Consider the following 19,400-nt stretch of genomic DNA (forward strand, 5'->3'; position numbering starts at 1 on the left):
GCTGGTCCAAGTGTGGTCTCGCCAAAGCCCTATATAATTGTAGCAAAATTTCCTTATTCTTGTACTCCGATCCCCTTGCAATAAAGGCCAATGTGCCATTTGCCTTCCTTATTGTAGCTGTATCTGTATGCTAACTTTCTATGTTCCTTGTATAAGTATACCCAAGTCTCTCTGAACATCAACATTTACAAGTTTTATGCCTTTTAAAAAATATTCTGCTTTTGTATTATTACCATCAAAGTGAATAACCTTTATCATGCCAACTGGCTTTGTTGAATGATGATTTTCTTTAATCCACTGACTGGAGATCTGAATTTATATTTTCTGAAGAAATTTAAAAAAAGAATAGATAAAAAAGATGATTTTGCTGACAGCTTAGGATGGCCACCTAATATACAACGCTGCATCCTACATTGCAAGGCCTGTGAGGAGGTATACAAAATGTCTGCTCATTTCCCAGCAAGAACCAAGACCCAGGAAGTTTAAGGGAACTACCTGTTCTTTTAGCAAGAGAGAAATACTGCTATCTGCTATGTTTGAATCAGAGTGACTGCCATGAACTCACTGTCCTTGCAAACTACCATCTTCAAATTCCCTTTCCTCTTCAAAGTTCTTGAATGCGTTGTCACCTTCCAAATCCATTCCCATCTTTCCCGGTGCTCCATGTTTGAACCCATCCAATTAGATTTCCACCCCATCACAGTATCAAAACAGCTCTTATCAAAGTCACAAATAACATCCTACGTGACTGTGACAAAGGCAAACTTTCCCTCATCTTTCTCCACCTGTCTGCAACCTTTGATACGGTTGACCATACCATCCTCCTCCAACGCCTCTCCACTGTCATTCAGCTGGGTGGGACTGCTCTCACCTCGTTCCATTTTTATCTAATCATAACCAGAGAATCATTTGCAATGGCTTCTCTTCCTGCTCCCGCATTGTTTCCTCTGGTGTCCCCCAAGGATCTATCCTTGCCCACTTCCTATTTCTCAACTACATGCTGTCCCTCGGTGACTTCATCCAAAAGCACAGTGTGAGTTTTCATATGCATGCTGACAACACTCAGCTCTACCTCACCACCACCTCAACTCCTCACTGTTGCTAAATTATCAGACTTCTTAGCCGACATCCAGTACTAGATGAGCAGAAATTTCCTTCAATTAAATTTTGGGAAGACTGAAGCCATTATTTTTAGTCCCCACTCCAAACTCCATTCCCTAGCTACGGACTCCATCCCTCTGCTTGGCAACAGTTTGAGATTAAGCCAGTCTGTGTGCAGCCTTGGTGTCACATTTGACCACGAGATGTGATTCTCACCTCATATTTGTGCCATCACTAAGACCACCTATTTCCACCTCCGTAACTTTGTCCAACTTTTCCGCTGCCTCAGCTCATCGGCTGCTGAAACCCTCATGCCTTCAGTACTATTAGACTTGACTATTCCAATGCACTCCTGGCTGATTTTCCACATTCTACACTCCCTAAACTTGAAATCATCCAAAACTCTGCTGCCCGTGTATTAACTCGCGCCAAGTCCCGTTTGCCTATCACCCATTGGCTCCCGGTCAAGCAACGTTTTGATTTATAATGCTTCAGTGAAGCACCTTTGGATGTTTTATTACATTAAAAGGTACTAAAAAATATAAGTTGTTGTTGTGATTATGAGGTGCTATCCCAATGGCTGATGACTTTCTGTGAAAAAGTGTAGCATCAAAGAGCCCCAGCAGAAGTAAAGTCAATGGGAATCAGGGGGAAATTCACCTCGCCAAACAAAGATAGTTGTGGCTGTTGGAGACCAATCATAGCAGCCACAGGACATTGCTGCAGGAGTTCCTCAGTGCAGTGTCCTCGGCACAACTATCTTTAGCTGCTTCATCAATAGCCTTCCGTCCATCATAAGGTCAGAAGTGGGGATGTTTGCTGATGACTGCACACTGTTCAGTACTATTTGCAACTCCTCAGATACTGAAGCAGTCCGTGCCTGCAATTAGCAAGACCCGGACAACATTTAGGCTTGGGCTGCAAAGTGACAAGTAAAAATCACAACACACAAGTGCCAGACAATGACCATCTCCAACAAGAGATAATCGAACCATCTCCCCTTGACGTTCAACAACATTACCATCACTGATGCCCCATCATCAACTTCTTGGGGGTCACTATTGACCAGAAACTTAACTGGACCACCCACATAAATACTATGGCTACAAGAGCAGGTCAGAGGCTGCGTATTCTGTGGCAAGTAACTCACCTCCTGATTCCCCAAAGCATGTCCACCATCTGCAAGGCACAAGTGAGGAGTGTGATGGAGTAGTCTCCAATTGCCTGGAGAGTGCAGCTCAAACAATACTCAAGAAGCTCTACACCATCCAGATCAAAGCTGCCTGCTTGATTGTCACTCCATTCACCATCTTAAGCATTCACTTCCTCCAACATGAGTGCACCATGGCTGCATTGTTACCACAAGATGTACTGCAGCAACTCATCAAGGCTTCTTCAACAACACCTTCCAAACCCACAGCCATGACCACCTAGTTCAATAAGGGCAGCAGGCACAAGGGAACACCACCATCTTCAAGTTCCCCTCCAAGTAACACAACATGCTCACTTGGAAATATATCACCATTCTTTCACTGTTACCAGGTCAAAATCCTGCAACTCCCTCCCTAACAGCACTGTATTTACCTATACCACATGGACTGCAGCGGTTCAAGAGGTAGATCATCACCACTGTTACGGACAGAATTGAGAGAGAACTGAAACCTCAGTTCTTTCCCATTCACTGTCTGTAATCAGTGTGTTTTTGACAAGGAAGATGTGTGTGTTTCTTTAGCCTTGAGTGTATGGACAATGTGAATAACCAGCGGTACACCTTTTGTGGGTTTAAATAAAGAGGATTATTTTTATTCATACGCTCACTTTGAAAGTCTAATGCTGCGTCACTCACTCACCACTCACACACACACACACCTGTGAAAGAAAGCTGTTAAAAAGGGTAGTGCAGTTTAACAAATTACAAGCAAAGGAATAGTTCATAAGTCACGTGATTTGGCTCGTCTTAGGAAAAGGCATGCATTGCGGGCCTGGTGATGAAGGCGTTTTCATTCCTGAAGTGTTGGTGGATTTTCAGCAGGACGTGAAGTTCATCACTAGGAGGTTGGTTTTCTGCACTGGTGGACTTGAAAAGGAACACATTCGGAGCCCTTAAGATCTTATAGGCTCCAGTTCTTTTAAGGCACAATGATACTGCCTGGTCTGCTCGCTGCTTTTTCTGCAATCAGTATTTTAAAAGATTTTTAAAAGGAGCCAAACATGGCTGCCCCGCCATGTGACTTCTCTGTTCCTTTTCCAAATATGGTGGGGGTCTAGGTTGATTAGCCTTATCCTGTTTATTGTTCTAAGACATTCATCCTGAGGAGGGTTAAGACAATCACCTTCTTTGTTTCAGTAGAAACCCATTCAATTCAGGAATGTCTCCCTATGGTTTTAGAATGGGTGTTGATGACACCTCTTAGCCTGGAAGGTATTCTTCTATCCTTTCGGATAGTGAGTCAGTTTTTGAATACACAGGTCAAGGTCAGTTGAACTACGATGGCCACCTTTGCAGCCTATGTCCACTTTTAATATCTATTGAGATTCATTTAAGACAAAAGGGAAATTCAGTTCCAGAATAAAGACCATGTGTAAAGTTATCAATCGGACATGGCTGTACTGGGCATGACACACCTCCACTGTACGAGAAAAAAAATGCAATTTCAATTACATTTTTTTTTACATTGCTTTCCTGGTAAAGCAAGAGAAATATGAACACACGTATTCTGTGCACAGTCATTCCACACATCAATCTTATAACTGCTGCAGCTGTCATTGTCTGTAAGAAACAGTTCTTGTTCAAGTTTGGAGGTTTTTTTCATCATCCCTCCTTTGGATTAGGTACCATTAAAAAAAATTGCATTTCTTTTGGTTGCGTGTCATCAAATTTGGTTAGAGTTTCTCCCGCACCAATTGGTGGTACTTTGGGCATGTGAATCTCAATAAACATGTGGTTGTTGGTGAAGGCTGGAGTATGCAAATTTCCATTACTGCTGGTGGAGGTTTCCCTGTCTGTACAAGCTTAAGTGCTGTTTCCACAACACATGGCTTTAACAATTCAGGTTCCGGCATATTGATAGTTCTTATTTCTAGGCTGATAGTGCGTGATAAATTGTTTTTAGCCCCTGTGGGGCATCTGGGATTTCTTCCTGGCCCTTATTCTTGCTGAGTTCTGAATCTAAATTGTTGGGTTTGATTTGCTTTCCATTTGGAAAATGACATTTGATTCTTCAATGGGTAGATCCTTACTGACCTCACTTTTAGTTTTCTTGTGATTTTCACAAGTGTGGGTTTACCTTCGGGCATTTTTCCATCCCTTTTTCCTTTACTTTGGGGAAGGTTTTTTCCCTAATCTGCCCCATGTCCTCTAGGACACTACTGCTCACAGGTAGTTGTCCAGCTTTCACTGCACTCCCCTGTGGCACTGCAACTAGGTGAGGCATCTCTCTCACTGTTGGCTTGTCTGTTTGGGAACTTTCCTTGTCCCTATTTAAATTTGTAAATAAAATTTTCTGCTAACCATCTCTCTGGTGTGTTTCCTTCAACCTCTGCTGCTTTCATCTCAGTTCTTTTTACTTTCCTCTGGCTCTATCTTGGCCTCTTGTGGGATTTTTGAGACTTCCCCAGCCCTCTACATCTGTGCAGAATTTCATTTGTTCTGCTCAGTTTCCCCAGTCTCCATGGACTGTTCTGGACCCTCTGGAAACAATACCATGTTTCCTGCCAAGTCATTGCCCAGCAAAAGGTTGACCCCCCTGCATTGTTAAGCTCAGAATGACTCCAACTGTCACTACCCCAGTGACCAACTTACTCTGCAGATAAACTTTAAGGGAACCCTTAAGCATTTACCAGTAAGCCCTTTCACCAATACCGTAGTACCTGTTCTGCTTTCAGGGGTATCTCTGTAATCTTGGCTGCCAGTAGTGTTTGAAAACAACCAGTATCCCTGAGGATGGTTGCCTGGTGCCTGTGATACAACAAGAGTCGGTTTTCCTTGATGCAAAAAGTTTTTATAGGTGTTTTGATCCGATGCCACCTTAGCACACATGCTCCCCACTTTCATCGCGACAGATACTGGCTTGACTGCAAAGCCTCTTGTTGGTTTTTTCAAGTACCAACAATATGTCTTGATGTGCCTAGATTTCCCACACTGAAAACACAGGGCATGCCCCTACTGGGTTTACAATCTTGTCTCCTTCTTTTAAAAGTTGGAGACTGTTCTGTTTTTCCTTCTCAGCTCTTCTTTTCACTTGAGCCCCTTTCTGCTTCATCTATATCCATCCTTTCTCTCCCTAGCCTGTAAGAGTTACTAGACACAAGTTCATCTGGAGTTGGAGGTCTGCGTGTTATTCATAGCTATCTGCAATGATGGCTGCTTCCCTGGCTTTTGAAACACTTTGTTCTTCTATATGAGTTTTAAGGCTGTATGGAGGCAATTTTTGAACTCCTCCAACAGGATTACCTCTCTTAATCCCTCGTACGTGTGGTCAATTTTGAATGTCCACACCCACTGGTTGAAGGTGAGTTGTTAAATTCTGTCAAATTCAAGGAAGGTTTGAATGGGCTTTCTGCCAGTGTTTCCAAACTTCTGGGTGATAGGCTACCAGTACTAACTCAGAAGCATTCCACAGAACCAAAGAAGAACCATCGACACATTATGGCATGGAAGGAGGCCATTCAGCCCATCATGTCCTTGCTGGCCGAAAAAACTAATTGCCCAATCTAATCCCACCTTCCAGCACCTGGTCCATAGCCTTGCAGGTTACAACACTTCAGGTGCATGTCCAGGTATCATTTAAAAGAATTGAAGGTTTCTGCCTCCACCACCATTTCGGCAGCGAATTCCAGACAGCCACCACCCTCTGGTTGAAAAAGTTTTTCCTCATGTCCCCTCTAATCCTTCTACCAATCACCTTAAATCTGTGCCCCCTGGTAATTGACATCTCTGCTACGGGAAACAGGTCCTTCCTGCCTACTCTATCTAGGCCCCTCATAATTTTGTACACCTCAATTAAGTCACCAATCAGCCTCCTCTGTTCTAAGGAAAACAACCTTAGCCTATCCAATCTTTCCTCATAGCTGCAACTTTCAAGCCCTGGAAACATTCTTGTAAATCTCCTCTGTACTCTCCCCAGATCAATTATGTCCTTTCTGTAATGTGGTGAACAGAACTGTACACAATACTCCAGCTGTGGCCTAACCAATGTTTTATACAGTTCCAGCATTACATTTTGTATTTTGTATTCTATACCTCGGCCAATAAAGGAAAGCATTTCATATACCTTCTTCACCACTCTATCTGCCTGTCCTGCCATTTTCAGGAACCTGTGGACATGCACTCCAAGGTCTCTCACTTCTTGTACCCCTCTCAATATTGTCAGGCAAACCCCCTCAACTGCCAAGACTGAGGCACATATTAATTTGCCAGGTGAATGTAAAAACTTAAAATTGCCGGCCCCTGACTAGAAGGACATTTGAATAGTAACGGACAGTGTTGGAACAATGGAGACCCAGTCATTGCTTCCCCAATACACAGAAGAAGTAGTCAGACCAGTTTTGGTCACATGACTGACTGACTGTTAATGGTTTTGAATTTGAACTTCCAACAGAGGATTTGAACTCAGAAAGCCGTGTGCTCCCAGTTGGAACTGAACCTCCTCTCCAGTCCTGCCAGTCTTCATCTCTTTCCCACGGAACTGAATCTTGTGAAAACACGTGAACCTCAAAGAGAGAAAAGTCTCCTATGTGAACAAGTTTAAGAAGAACACTGGGCCCTGACCAACAGCAAGACTACCTACAATCAAGTGAGCTCGAAACACAGTAAACAAGAAATTCTTCTGATATTGCCTCAAACCCCTCTCTCTATATTTTCCTCTCCTCTTGTCTGTCCCTATTTGCATGTATCGCATGTGCATGCTTGCGTGGGCTTGTCGTATATCTGTAGGCGTGAACTGTATTAGAGTTTAAGTTTAAGTTTCAATAACATTTCATCTTTCTTCTTTAAACCTTAAAACTTGTGTGAATTGGTTTCTTTGCCTTATAATTGGAAAGGTATGAACAAGGATTCACAAATAGGGAGATCAAAATACAGTGTGTTTAAAATTAAACCCTGTTACAATAAGACCAGGTGAAGACAGTAAAATACCCCTAAACACCTTTCTCACCTGCTCATAACAATATCCTCCCGTTTATTGTGTATTCCCTTGCTTTGTTTGCCCTCCCCAAATGCATTTCCTCACACTTCTCTGGATTGAATTCCATTTGTCATTTTTCCGCCCACTCAACCAAACCATTGATATAATTCTGGAGTCTACAGTTATCCTCTTCACTGTCAACTACACGGCCAATTTTTGTGCCATCAGCAAATCTCCCGATCATGCCTCCCACATTTAAGTCCAAATCATTAATATATACCACAAACAGCAAGGGACCCAACATTGAGCCATGTGGAACACCACTGGAAACTGCTTTCCAATCGCAAAAACATCTGTCAACTACTACCCTTTGTTTCCTGTCCCTGAGCCAATTTTGGATCCAACCTGCAACATTCCCCTGTATCCCATGGGCTTTCATTTTACTGACCAGTCTGCCATGTGAGACCTTTGTCAAATGCCTTACTAAAATCCATGTAGACCACATCCACTGCACTACCTTCATCAATCCTCCTTGTTACTTCTTCAAAAAAACTCAATCAAGTTAATAAGACTTGACATTCCCTTAACAAATCTATGCTGACTATCCCTGATTAATCCATGCCTTTCTAAGTGGCAGTTTATCCTGTCCTCAAGATAAAAATTTTTGTTTGCTTGTAGTTTGAGGACCTCTTGGCCGACAACAGGGAATAAACCTCTTGGGCTTTTCCTATTAACTGGCCTTGCAGCATGAGAGTCCTTATTCCTTCAGGCCACTTCAACTGATCTGCAAGCTTCTCAAAGGATACAAAGAAGGCGTCAATATCACCTTCTTCAAATTTGGGTACTAACCTGGAATACTTTAAGACATCAAAGCTTGTCTCTGGACTGGGATCACTTGAATTACCAGCAGCTTCTCCACTGCGTAAAGACAATTTTTTCCTAGCCAATTCAATCTGTTTCATATCACTGTCTTTTTGTGCTTGTAATTCCTTCTCGAACTTTTCCCTGTGGAAAGCTCTCTCTCTCTTTGTCTCTCCTGGCATTCTTGTTCCTCCTATGTCTCCTGAAATTCTAACTCTAGCCTCCACTCTTCCAGGTGAATTTTTGCTAGGGTAACCAGGTCTGTTCAGATTCTATATCTCCTGCCTGTTCCAGTTCTGGGGTGAGGGAAAAATGTTCAACCAGCATTTTTAGCATCTGGGGGCTTCTTGCCCTTTTCCTCACAATAAGTCCTACCTGGTCAGCTACTGCTCTGAGCTGTTCAACGTTTAAGATCGCTAACTTATGGCAAGTTAAATCCACCTGTTCCATGAATGATTTCACATTGAAGTCAGTGATTCTATTTTCTATTGTTAATATACACAAAGCCTGCTGCTGCAGTCCTCTTTTTTTTCAAATAAAATTATTGAACTTTTCCTTCTTGCTTCCAATTAATTCCTTTAAGGTCAGTTTCAACTCATTATAGTCCAATTGGTTCAGATCCTGGATGCAGCTCCCAATTCTGTTATGGACAGATTGTAGAGAGAACTGAAATATCCAGTTCTTTCTCCTTCACTATCTGTAATCAGTGTGTTTTTGAGAAGGAAGATGTGTGTGTTTCCTAACCTCTAAGTATATGGCCAATGTGAATAACCAGCAGTATACTTTTCATGGGTTTAAATAAAGAGGAATATTTTTATTGACACGTTCAACCCAAAGATCTAACACTATGTCATTCACTACTGACACACACTTAAGAAAGAAAGCCGTTAAAAAGGATAGTGCACTTTAACAAAATACAAGCAAAGGAATAGTTCATAAGTCACATGTTTTGGCTCGTCTCGGGGAAAAGGCATGCATTGCGGACCCGGTGAAGAAGGTGTTTTCACTGCTGAAGTGTAGTTAGGTGGATTCGATAGCTGGAGTTATATATCGAAGTCAATGCAGGAGCCTGCGGAAGAGGTGGATTTTCAGTTAGTTGCTTGTAGTCTCATCATTAGGAGGTTGGTTTTCTGTACTGGTGGACTTGAAAAGAGACAGGCTCGGAGACCTTAAGATATTACAGCCTACAGTTTTTTTAACACATGATGGTACTGCCTTGTCTGCTTGCTGCTTTCTTCTGCAGTCAGTATTTTAAAGATTTTTAAAAGGAGACCAACATAACTGCCCCACCGTGTGACTTCTCACAGTTCCTTTTTCAAATATGGTGGGGGTCTAGGTTGATCAGCCTCATCCTGTTTATTCTTCTAAGACATTCATCCTGAGGAGGGTTAAGACCTTCTTTGTTTCAGGAGAAAACCATTTAATTCAGGAATGTCTCCTTATGGTTTCAAGATGGGCGTTGATGACACCTCTTAGTCTAGAAGGTTTTTTTTGTCCTTTCAGACAGTGGGTCAGTTTTTGAATACACAGGTCAAGGTCAGCTGATCTTCAGCAACCACCTTTGCAGTCCATGTCCACTTTTAATGTCCATTGTGATTCATTTAAAACAAAAGGAAAATTCAGTTCCAGAAGATGCTGCACTGAATAGAGTCCATGTGTAAAGTTATGAATAGGACATGCCTGCGCTGGGCATGACAACCAACTTCTCAAGGGCAATTAGGGATGCTCAATAAATGCTGGCCTTGCCAGTGATGCCCACATCCTATGAATGAATAAAAACATACTGGAAGGGTGACCTTGAGCAGCTTAGGGCCTAGAAGGCATGGGCTGCAGCAATCAGGACTGGTTGACTCACAGGCAATGCCAAGGGCACTGATAGATTAGATTAGATTAGCGATACAGCACTGAAACAGGCCCTTCGGCCCACCGAGTCTGTGCCGACCATCAACCACCCATTTATACTAATCCTACACTAATCCCATATTCCTACCAAACATCCCCACCTGTCCCTATATTTCCCTACCACCTACCTATACTAGTGACAATTTATAATGGCCAATTTACCTACCAACCTGCAAGTCTTTTGGCTTGTGGGAGGAAACCGGAGCACCCGGAGAAAACCCACACAGACACAGGGAGAACTTGCAAACTCCACACAGGCAGTACCCAGAATCGAACCCGGGTCCCTGGAGCTGTGAGGCTGTAGTGCTAACCACTGCGCCACTGTGCCGCCCATATATGATAGAAGCTCCTGAGAGAGGGCAGCATTCATGTTCAGTGGGATCATGGTCATTCTCCTGAGACAGCGAATTAACAATCCTAGTTATCTGTTGGAGAACAGGTTGATGAACTGCTGTGACACCCTGTAAGCCCTTTTGCTTGCTGGTAACCAGAACAATGATGGCAGCATTCTGAGTTTGCACTGCAGCATTTGGACCTTTGCTGGAAGCTGCTTGTGCTGCATGCAAGTGGTGCCATTAGCCATCAGATGCTGCATCATGGTGGGTTCCATAATTGTGTTGATGGAGATGATCACCCATTCCATGTTGGACAGGTCAGGCACCAAGCTCTGCGCAAAGCCCTGTGCCATGTTGGTGCTGGACTCCTACATGTTCCTTGACATCGTGTACAGACTTTTTGGCAGACTTCCCAATGCCCCAAGAATTTTAATGTGTAAACCCATCAGCCTTCTTTGTAGCCTGGCCCATTGAATTCCTCATCTGACTCCTCTGCAGTCCAATTAGTGTGTGACCTCGACTTCTGGTGAGCTGGCACCTGCACTATAAATTTCCCCAACCCGTGTCACATCCGCCCCATGCTTTCCACTATATTTTGCGCACTGTCTATCTGAGCTGGTTTCTGCAACAGTGAAATCAAGTGACAGTGTGTCTTCAACTTCACTGTTTTCTTCCTCTTCCTCCACTGACTGGAAAGGTTCTATTTCTTGAGTATCTGAAATGAAAGGAGACAAAGATTGGGTTGTGTTGAAGGGAGAGGAGAAAGTAAGAGTGCATGCTTACACCATCAGCAGTTTCTCAGTCAAAAAAAAAGGCCAGTTGAGGGAGAAGTGGAATGAGAGAAGGAAGATTAGACATGAGGATACCATCATCTTCAATTGCTTCAGTCCCATCAGTAGCTACAACCTTAGTGATGCCTCTCCCCATAATGGCCAGGGCCGTCTCCTCAATTGTGTTTGGAGTATGCAGGCATATATCTCCCCCTCCAGTCAGTTCCTGCTGTCTGAGGTTCTGCAACACCTTCTCCTGCAAGAGAGAGGGAAGTGTGTCAGTAAGTGTTGTGCAATCTGTTTGGATGCTGCGTTTATAATGGTTAAATAGCTGATAGTGTGTGCATGCTAAATGTGTGAAGGTAAGGTAAAGCATTTGAATGGTAGAGTTGAATCCTTAATGGGGTGTGATGAGTTGGGCAGTGGCTGAGGTTAGTCATGCAGTTGGTAGGATATAGCATTTGAAGATGTATTCACTGACCTTGACCACCTGTATGAAATCTTTAAACATCTTCCTGCACTGCATCCAGGTCCTTGGGGCTATACTCCTGGCATTGACCTTTGTAGCTATCTGTTCCCACTGCCTTCTCATTAAGGATACAGGATATTTCTCCTCCTTTCCACCTCTTCCACTAGATTCCATCTGTAGGCCTGTGGGCCTGCTCTCTCCATGCCCAACCATTATTGCTGGTTGCACAGCACAAACTTCAGAGTGATCTCAGTACCTATTCCAACTGCTATGCACCTCCCCTTTAAGAGGTGCAAGCTGACTTTAAATAGTGCCATGCACTCATGATATTAGGCCCCCTGCTGATGCATGCAGCCAATGAACATCACGGGTAGTGCTGGCTGCACGCAGAAATCATTATCATCAGCAGGCAATACAAAGTTGGCATGCTGTTGACATTGCGCTTAACAGGCGCAGGTTAACAGCACATTGTGGTCCCTACATCCATTTTTGGTGGTGAACAAACTTAACCCCATAATCTTTCATAGGAACATAGGAGCAGGAGTAGGCCATTCAGCCCATCAAGCCTGCACCGCTATTCAGTACAATCATGGCTGATCAGCCACTTCAATGCCTTTTTCCCACACTATCCCCATATCCCTTTATGTCATTGGTATTTAGAAATCTGTCAATCTCTACTTTAAACATATTCAATGACTGAGCTTCCACAACCCTCTTGGGTAGAGAATTCCAAAGATTCACAACCCTCTGAGTAAAGAAATTTCTCCTCATCTCTGTCCTAAGTGACTTCCCCCTTATTTTGAAATCATGTCCCCTGGTTCTGGGGACATCTTATTCAAATTTTTATTTTGGGCATTAAAAATTTCAGTTACTGAGGGAAAAAAACAGCAGACTGAAATTGTATTTTGTTTCGAATCATTCATCAACAAGTGAAAATGTTATTGAAAGTTGATGTAAGAAAATTGAATAGAAAACATAGGCATAGGAAGTTACAATGAGTAAAGCTGAAGCAATATATAAGCAGAAACATGACATGACAACAGAAAACATGGGTTGTAGACAGGAAGTGCACATAAAAGTCATATTTATAATATGATTTGGATATAAAAGAATAGTGCAGAATTTTTTTTCGCTTTTCTGTTAAGGAGCCCGATAGAAGGATTTATATTGTATATTTATGCACTTATTCACCATTTATGAAATAAATTTGCTTGACAGATTCAACCTTAAACCTGGCATGTTATTGTGAGGCTCTACCACTTATCAAAGATGGAAGAGAGATCTAATAAAGGCAGAGGATGATTCCAGTAGCTAGAATATTTAAGAGAGAGCTTGTTCTCTTAATTATCCTGGCTATGTTACTGAAAGTTTATTTAGATTTTTTATTTTTTATTCATTCAAGGGATGTGGGCATCACTGGCCAGGCCAGCATTTATTGACCATCCCTAATTGCCCTTGAGAAGGTGGTAGTGAGCTGCCTTCTTGAACCACTGCAGTCCATGTGAGGTAGGTACACCCACAGTGCTGTTAGGAAGGGAGTTCCAGGATTTTGACCCAGCAACAGTGAAGGAACGGCGATATAGTTCCAAGTCAGGATGGTGTGTTACTTGGAGGGGAACTTGCAGGTGGTGGTATTCCCATGCATTTGCTGCTCTTGTCCTTCTAGTTGGTAGAGGTCGCGGGTTTGGAAGCTGCTGTCTAAGGAGCCTTGGTGCATTGCTGCAGTGCATCTTGCAGATGGTAAACACTGCTGCCACTGTGCGTCGGTGATGGAGGGAGTGAATGTTTGTGGATGGTGTGCCAAACAAATGGGCTGCTTTATCCTGGATGATGTCGAGCTTCTTGAGTGTTGTTGGAGCTGCACCCATCCAGACAAGTGGAGAGTATTCCATCACACTCCTGACTTGTGCCTTGTAGAAGGCTTCGGGGAGTCAGGAGGTAAGTTACTCACCGCAGGATTCCTAGCCTCTGACCTGCTCTTGTAGCCATGGTATTTATATGGCTACTCCAGTTCAGTTTCTGGTCAATGGTAGCTGCCAGGATGTTGATAGTGGGGGATTCAGTGATGGTAATGCATTAAATATCAAGGGGAGATGGTTAGATTCTCTCTTGTTGGAGATGGTCATTGCCTGGCACTTGTGTGGCGCGAATGTTACTTGCCACTTATCAGCCCAAGCCTGGATATTGTCCAAGTCTTGCTGCATTTCTACATGGGCTGCTTCAGTATCTGAGGAGTCACGAATGGTGCTGAACATTGTGCAATCATCAGCGAACACCCCACTTCTGAACTTATGATTGAAGGAAGGTCATTGATGAAGCAGCTGAAGATGGTTGGGCCTAGGGGAGGCGGTGGCGTAGTGCTTTTATCACTGGACTTGTAACCCAGAGACCCAGGGTATTGATCTAGAGACATGGGTTCGAATCCCACCACAGCAGAAGGTGGAATTTGAATTGTATTAATAAATCTGGAATTAAAAGCTAGTGTAATGATAGCCATGAAACCATTGTCGATTGTTGTAAAAACACATCTGGTTCACCAATGTCCTTTAGGGAAGGAAATCTGCTGTCCTTACCGGGTCTCTCCTACATGTGACTCCAGACCCACAGCAATGTGGTTAACTCTTACATGCCCTCTGAAATGGCCTAGCAAGCCACTCAGTTGTACCTAACCGCTACAAAGTTAATAAAAAGGAATGAAACAGGACGGACCACCCGGCATCGACCTAGGCACCGGAAACGACAACGGCAAACACAGCCCTGTCAACCCTGCAAAGTCCTCCTTACTAACAACTGACGGCTTGTGCCAAAGTTGGAAGAGCTGTCCCACAGAGTAGTCAAGCAACAGCCTGACATGGTCATACTCACGGAATCATATCTTACAGACAATGTCCCAGACACTGCAATCACTATGCCTGGGTATGTCCTGTCCCACCGGCAGGACAGACCCAGCAGAGGTGGTGGGACAGTGGTTTACAGTAGGGACGGAGTAGCCCTGGGAATCCTCAACATCAACTCCGGACCCCATGAAGTCTCATGGCATCAGGTCAAACATGGGCAAGGTAAACTCCTCTTGATTACCACCTACCGCCCTCCCTCAGCTGATGAGTCAGTACTACTCCATGTTGAACAGCATTTGGAGGAAGCACTGAGGGTGGCAAGGGCACAAAATGCACTTCAATGTCCATCACCAACAGCAGCACCACTACTGACCGAGCTGGCTGAGTCCTAAAGGACATAGCTGCTAGACAGGGTCTGCGGCAGGTGGTGAGAGAAACAACAAGAGGGAAAAACATACTTGACATTGTTCTCACCAATCTGCCTGCTGCAGATGCTTCTGTCCATGATAGTATTGGTAGGAGTGACCACCGCACAGTCCTTGTGGAGACAAAGATCCGCCTTCACATTGAGGATACCGTCCATCGTGTTGTGTGACACTATCACCGTGCGAAATGGGATAGATTTTGAACAGATCTAGCAATGCAAAACTGGGAAACCATGAGGCGCTGTGGGCCATCAGCAGCAGCAGAATTGTACTCAACCACAATCTGTAACCTCATGGCCTGGCATATCCCCCGCTTTACCATTACCATCAAGCCAGGAGACCACCCTGGTTCAATGAAGAGTGCAGGAGGGCATGCCAGGAGCAGCACCAGGCATACCTCAAAATGAGGTGTCAACCTGGTGAAGCTACAACACAGGACTATCTGCATGCCAAACTGCGTAAGCAGCATGCAATAGACAGAGCTAAGCGATCCCATAACCAACGGATCAGATCTAAGCTCTGCAGTCCTGCCACATCCATCTGTGAATGGTGGTGGACAATTAAACAACTCACTGGAGGAGGTGGCTCCACAAATATCCCCATCCTCAATGATGGGGGTGCACAGCATATCAGTACGAAAGATAAAGCTGAAACATTTGCAAAAATCTTCAGCCAGAAGTGCCGAGTTGATGATCCATCTCGGCCCCCTCCTGAAGTCCCCAACATCACAGATGCCAGATTTCAGCCAATTCGTTTCACTCAGCGTGATATCAAGAAACGACTGAAGGCAATGGATACTGCAAAGGCTATGGGCCCTGACAATATTCCGGCAATAGTACTGAAGACCTGTGGTCCAGAGCTTGCCGCGTCCGGAGTCGATGTTGAGGACTCCCAGGGCAACTCCCTTCCTACTGTATACCACTGTGCCACCACCTCTGCTGGGTCTGTCCTGCCGGTTGGACAGGACATACCCAGACATAATGATTGCAGTGTCTGGGACATTGTCTGTAAGGTATGATTCCGTGAGTATGACTATATCAGGCTGTTGCTTGACTAGTCTGTGGGACAGCTCCCCCAACTTTGGCACAAGCTCCCAGATGTTAGGAAGGAGGACTTTGCAGGGTCGACAAGGCTGTGTTTGCCGTTGTCGTTTCCTAGGTCGATGCCGGGTGGTCCGTCCGGTTTCATTCCTTTTTATTAACTTCGTAGCGGTTCGGTACAACTGAGTGGCTTCCTAGGCCATTTCAGAGGGCATGTAAGAATTAACCACATTGCTGTGGGTCTGGATTCACATGCAGGCCAGACCCGGTAAGGACAGCAGATTTCCTTCCCTAAAGGACATTAGTGAACCAGATGTGTTTTTACAACAATCGACAATGGTTTCATGGCCATCATTCGACTAGCTTTTAATTCCAGATTTATTAATTCAAATTCCACCTTCTGCTGTGGTGGGATTCGAACCCATGTCCCCAGGGCAATACCCTGGGTCTCTGGTTTACTAGTCCAGTGATAATACCACTACGCCACTGCCTACCCTGGCGAGTAACCCACCCTACCTGCGGCGAGTAACTCACCTCCTGACTCCCCAAAGCCTGTCCACCATCTACAAGGCACAAATCAGGAGTGTGATGGAATATGCTCCACTTGCCTGGATGGGTGCAGCTCCAACAACACTCAAGAAGCTCGACACCATCCAGGACAAAGCAGCCCGCTTGATTGACACCCCATCCGCAAACATTCACTGCCTCCACCACCGACGCACAGTGGCAGCAGTCTGTACCATCTACAAGATGCACTGCAGCAACGCATCAAGGCTCCTTAGACAGCACCTTCCAAACCCACAACCTCAACCACCTCGAAGGACAAGAACAGCAGATTCAAGGGAACATCACCACCTGCAAGTTCCCCTCCAAGTCACACACCATCCTCACTTGGAACTATATCGCCGCTCCTTCACTGTCACTCAATCAAAGTCCTGGAACTCCCTTCCTAACAGCACTGTGGGTGTACCTACCTCACATGGACTGCAGCGGTTCAAGAAGGCAGCTCACCTTCTCAAGGGCAATTAGGGATGGGCAATAAATGCTGGCATAGCCAGTGATGCCCACTTCCCATGAATGAATAATAAAAAAAGGACACTACCCTGAGGTACTCCTGCAGTGATGTCCTGGAGCTCAGATGATTGACCTCCAACAACCATCTTCCTTTGCGTTAGGTATGACTCCAACCAGCGGAGGGTTTTCCTGATGATTCCCATTGACTCCAGTTTTACTAGGGCTCCTTGATGCCATACTCGGTCAAAAGCTGCGTTGATGTCAAGGGCAGACACTCTCACCTCACCTCTTGATTTCAGCTCTTTTGTTCATGTTTGAACCAAGGCTGTAATGAGGTCAGGAGCTGAGTGGCCCTGGTGGAAACCAAACTGAGCGTCACTGAGCAGGTTATTGCTAAGCAAGTGCTGCTTGATGGCACTGTTGATGACAGCTTCCATCACTTTACTGATGATTGAGAGTAGGCTGATGGGGCGGTAATTGGCCGGGTTGGACTTGTCCTGCTTTTTGTGTGCAGGACACACCTGGGCAAAATTCCACATTGCAGGTCAGATGCCAGTGTTGTAGCTGTACTAGAACAGCTTGGCTAATGCCGCAGCAGGTTCTGGAGCACAGGTCTTCAGTACTATTACCGAAATATTGTCAGGGCCCATAGCCTTTGCAGTATCCAGTGCCTTCATTCGTTTCTTGATATTACGCGGAGTGAATCGATTTGGCTGAAATCTGGCATCTGTGATGCTGGGGACTTCAGAAGGAGGCCGAGATGGATCATCAACTTGTCACCTCTGGCTGAAGATTGTTGCAAATGCTTCAGCCTTATCTTTCGCACTGATGTGCTGGGCTCCCCCATCATTGAGGATGGGGATATTTGTGGAGCCACCTCCTCCAGTGAGTTGTTTAATTGTCCACCACCATTCACGGCTGGATGTGGCAGGACTGCAGAGCTTAGATCTGATCCGTTGGTTATGGGATCACTTACCTCTGTCTATCGCATGCTGCTTATGCAGTTTGGCACGCAGATAGTCCTGTGTTGTAACTTCACCAGATTGACACCTCATTTTGAGGTATGCCTGGTGCTGCTCCTGGCATGCCCTCCTGCACTCTTCATTGAACGAGGGTTGATCTCCTGGCTTGATGGTAATGGTAGAGTGGGGGATATGCCGGGCCATGAGGTTACAGATTGTGGTTGAGTACAATTCTGCTGCTGCTGATGGCCAACAGTGCCTCATGGATGCCCGGTTTTGCATTACTAGATCTGTTCGACATCTATCCCATTTAGCTCGGTGGTAGTGCCACACAACATGATGGAGGGTATCCTCAACGTGAAGGTGGGACTTTGTCTCCACAAGGACTGTGCGGTGGTCACTCCTACCAATACTGTCATGGACCGATGCATCTGCGGCAGGCAGATTGGTGAGGACGAGGTCAAGTATGTTTTCCCCTTTTGTTGGTTCCCTCACCACCTGCCACATACCCAGTCTAGCAGATATGTGCTTTAGGACTCGGCCAGCTCGGTCAGTAGTGGTGCTACCAAGCCACTCCTGGTGATGGACATTGAAGTCCCCCACCCAGAGTACATTCTGTGCCCTTGCCACCCTCAGTGCTTCCTCCAAGCGCTGTTCAACATGGAGGAGTACTGACTCATCAGCTGAGGGAAGGTGGTAATCAGTAGGAGGTTTCCTTGTCCATGTTTGACCTGATGCCATGAGACTTCATGGGGTCCAGAGTCACTGTTGAGGATTCCCAGGGCAACTCCATCCCTGCTGTTTACCACTGTGCCACCACCTCTGCTGGATCTGTCCAGCTGGAGGGACAGGACACACCCGGGGATGGTGATGGCAGAGTCTGGGACATTGTCTGTCAGTTATGATTCCGTGAATATGACTATGTCAGGCTGTTGCTTGACTAGTCTATGGGACAGCTCTCCCAACTTTGGCACAAGCCGTCAGATGATAGTAAGGAGGATTTTGCAGGGTTGACAGGGATGGGTTTGCCATTGTTGTTTCCGGTGCCTAGGTCGATGCCGGGTGGTCCGTCCGTCTTCATTCCTTTTTATGGACTTCGTAGCAGTTAGATACAACTGAATGGCTTGCTAGGCCATTTCAGAAGGCATGTAAGAGTTAACCACATTGCTGTGAGTCTTGAGTCACATGTGAGCCAGACCAGGTAAGGACAGCAGATTTCCTTCCCTAAAGGACATTAGTGAACCAGATGTGTTTTTACAACAATTGACAATGGCTTCATGACCATCATTTGACTAGCTTTTTAAATTCCAGATTTATTAATTGAATTCACTTCCACCTTCTGCTGTGGTGGGATTCAAGCCCATGTCCCCAAAGCAATATCCTGGGTCTCTGGGTTACTAGTCCAGTGACAATACCACTCCGCCACCGCCTCCCTATTAAGATAGTGAAGCTAGTGTCGAAAGCATAGGGAGCTGAGAGTGATCTAAGAACAAGCAAAAAAGTGTGAATAAAAATTTGGGAAATCTGAACTAACAGCAATATATACAGGAGCACACACG

At 45.0% G+C, this 19,400-nt stretch overlaps 1 long non-coding RNA gene across 4 annotated transcripts in view; it reads right to left on the reverse strand.

Moving 5' to 3' along the window:
* The window catches only part of LOC137377760 (uncharacterized), a 90,160-nt gene that overhangs the window by 38,710 nt on the left and 32,050 nt on the right, over positions 1 to 19,400 (reverse strand). For 2 of the 4 annotated variants that reach the window (XR_010976481.1, XR_010976480.1), the window contains exon 2: positions 11,108 to 11,350. This is a non-coding gene — a long non-coding RNA (uncharacterized lncRNA). Of the gene's footprint in view, positions 1 to 8,898; positions 11,040 to 11,107; positions 11,351 to 19,400 lie in introns of those variants that run through there. The other 2 variants (XR_010976483.1, XR_010976482.1) reach the window with 2 other exon arrangements.

This window comes from Heterodontus francisci, chromosome 15 (assembly GCF_036365525.1).
Source record: "Heterodontus francisci isolate sHetFra1 chromosome 15, sHetFra1.hap1, whole genome shotgun sequence".
NCBI classification, from domain to species: domain Eukaryota; kingdom Metazoa; phylum Chordata; class Chondrichthyes; order Heterodontiformes; family Heterodontidae; genus Heterodontus; species Heterodontus francisci.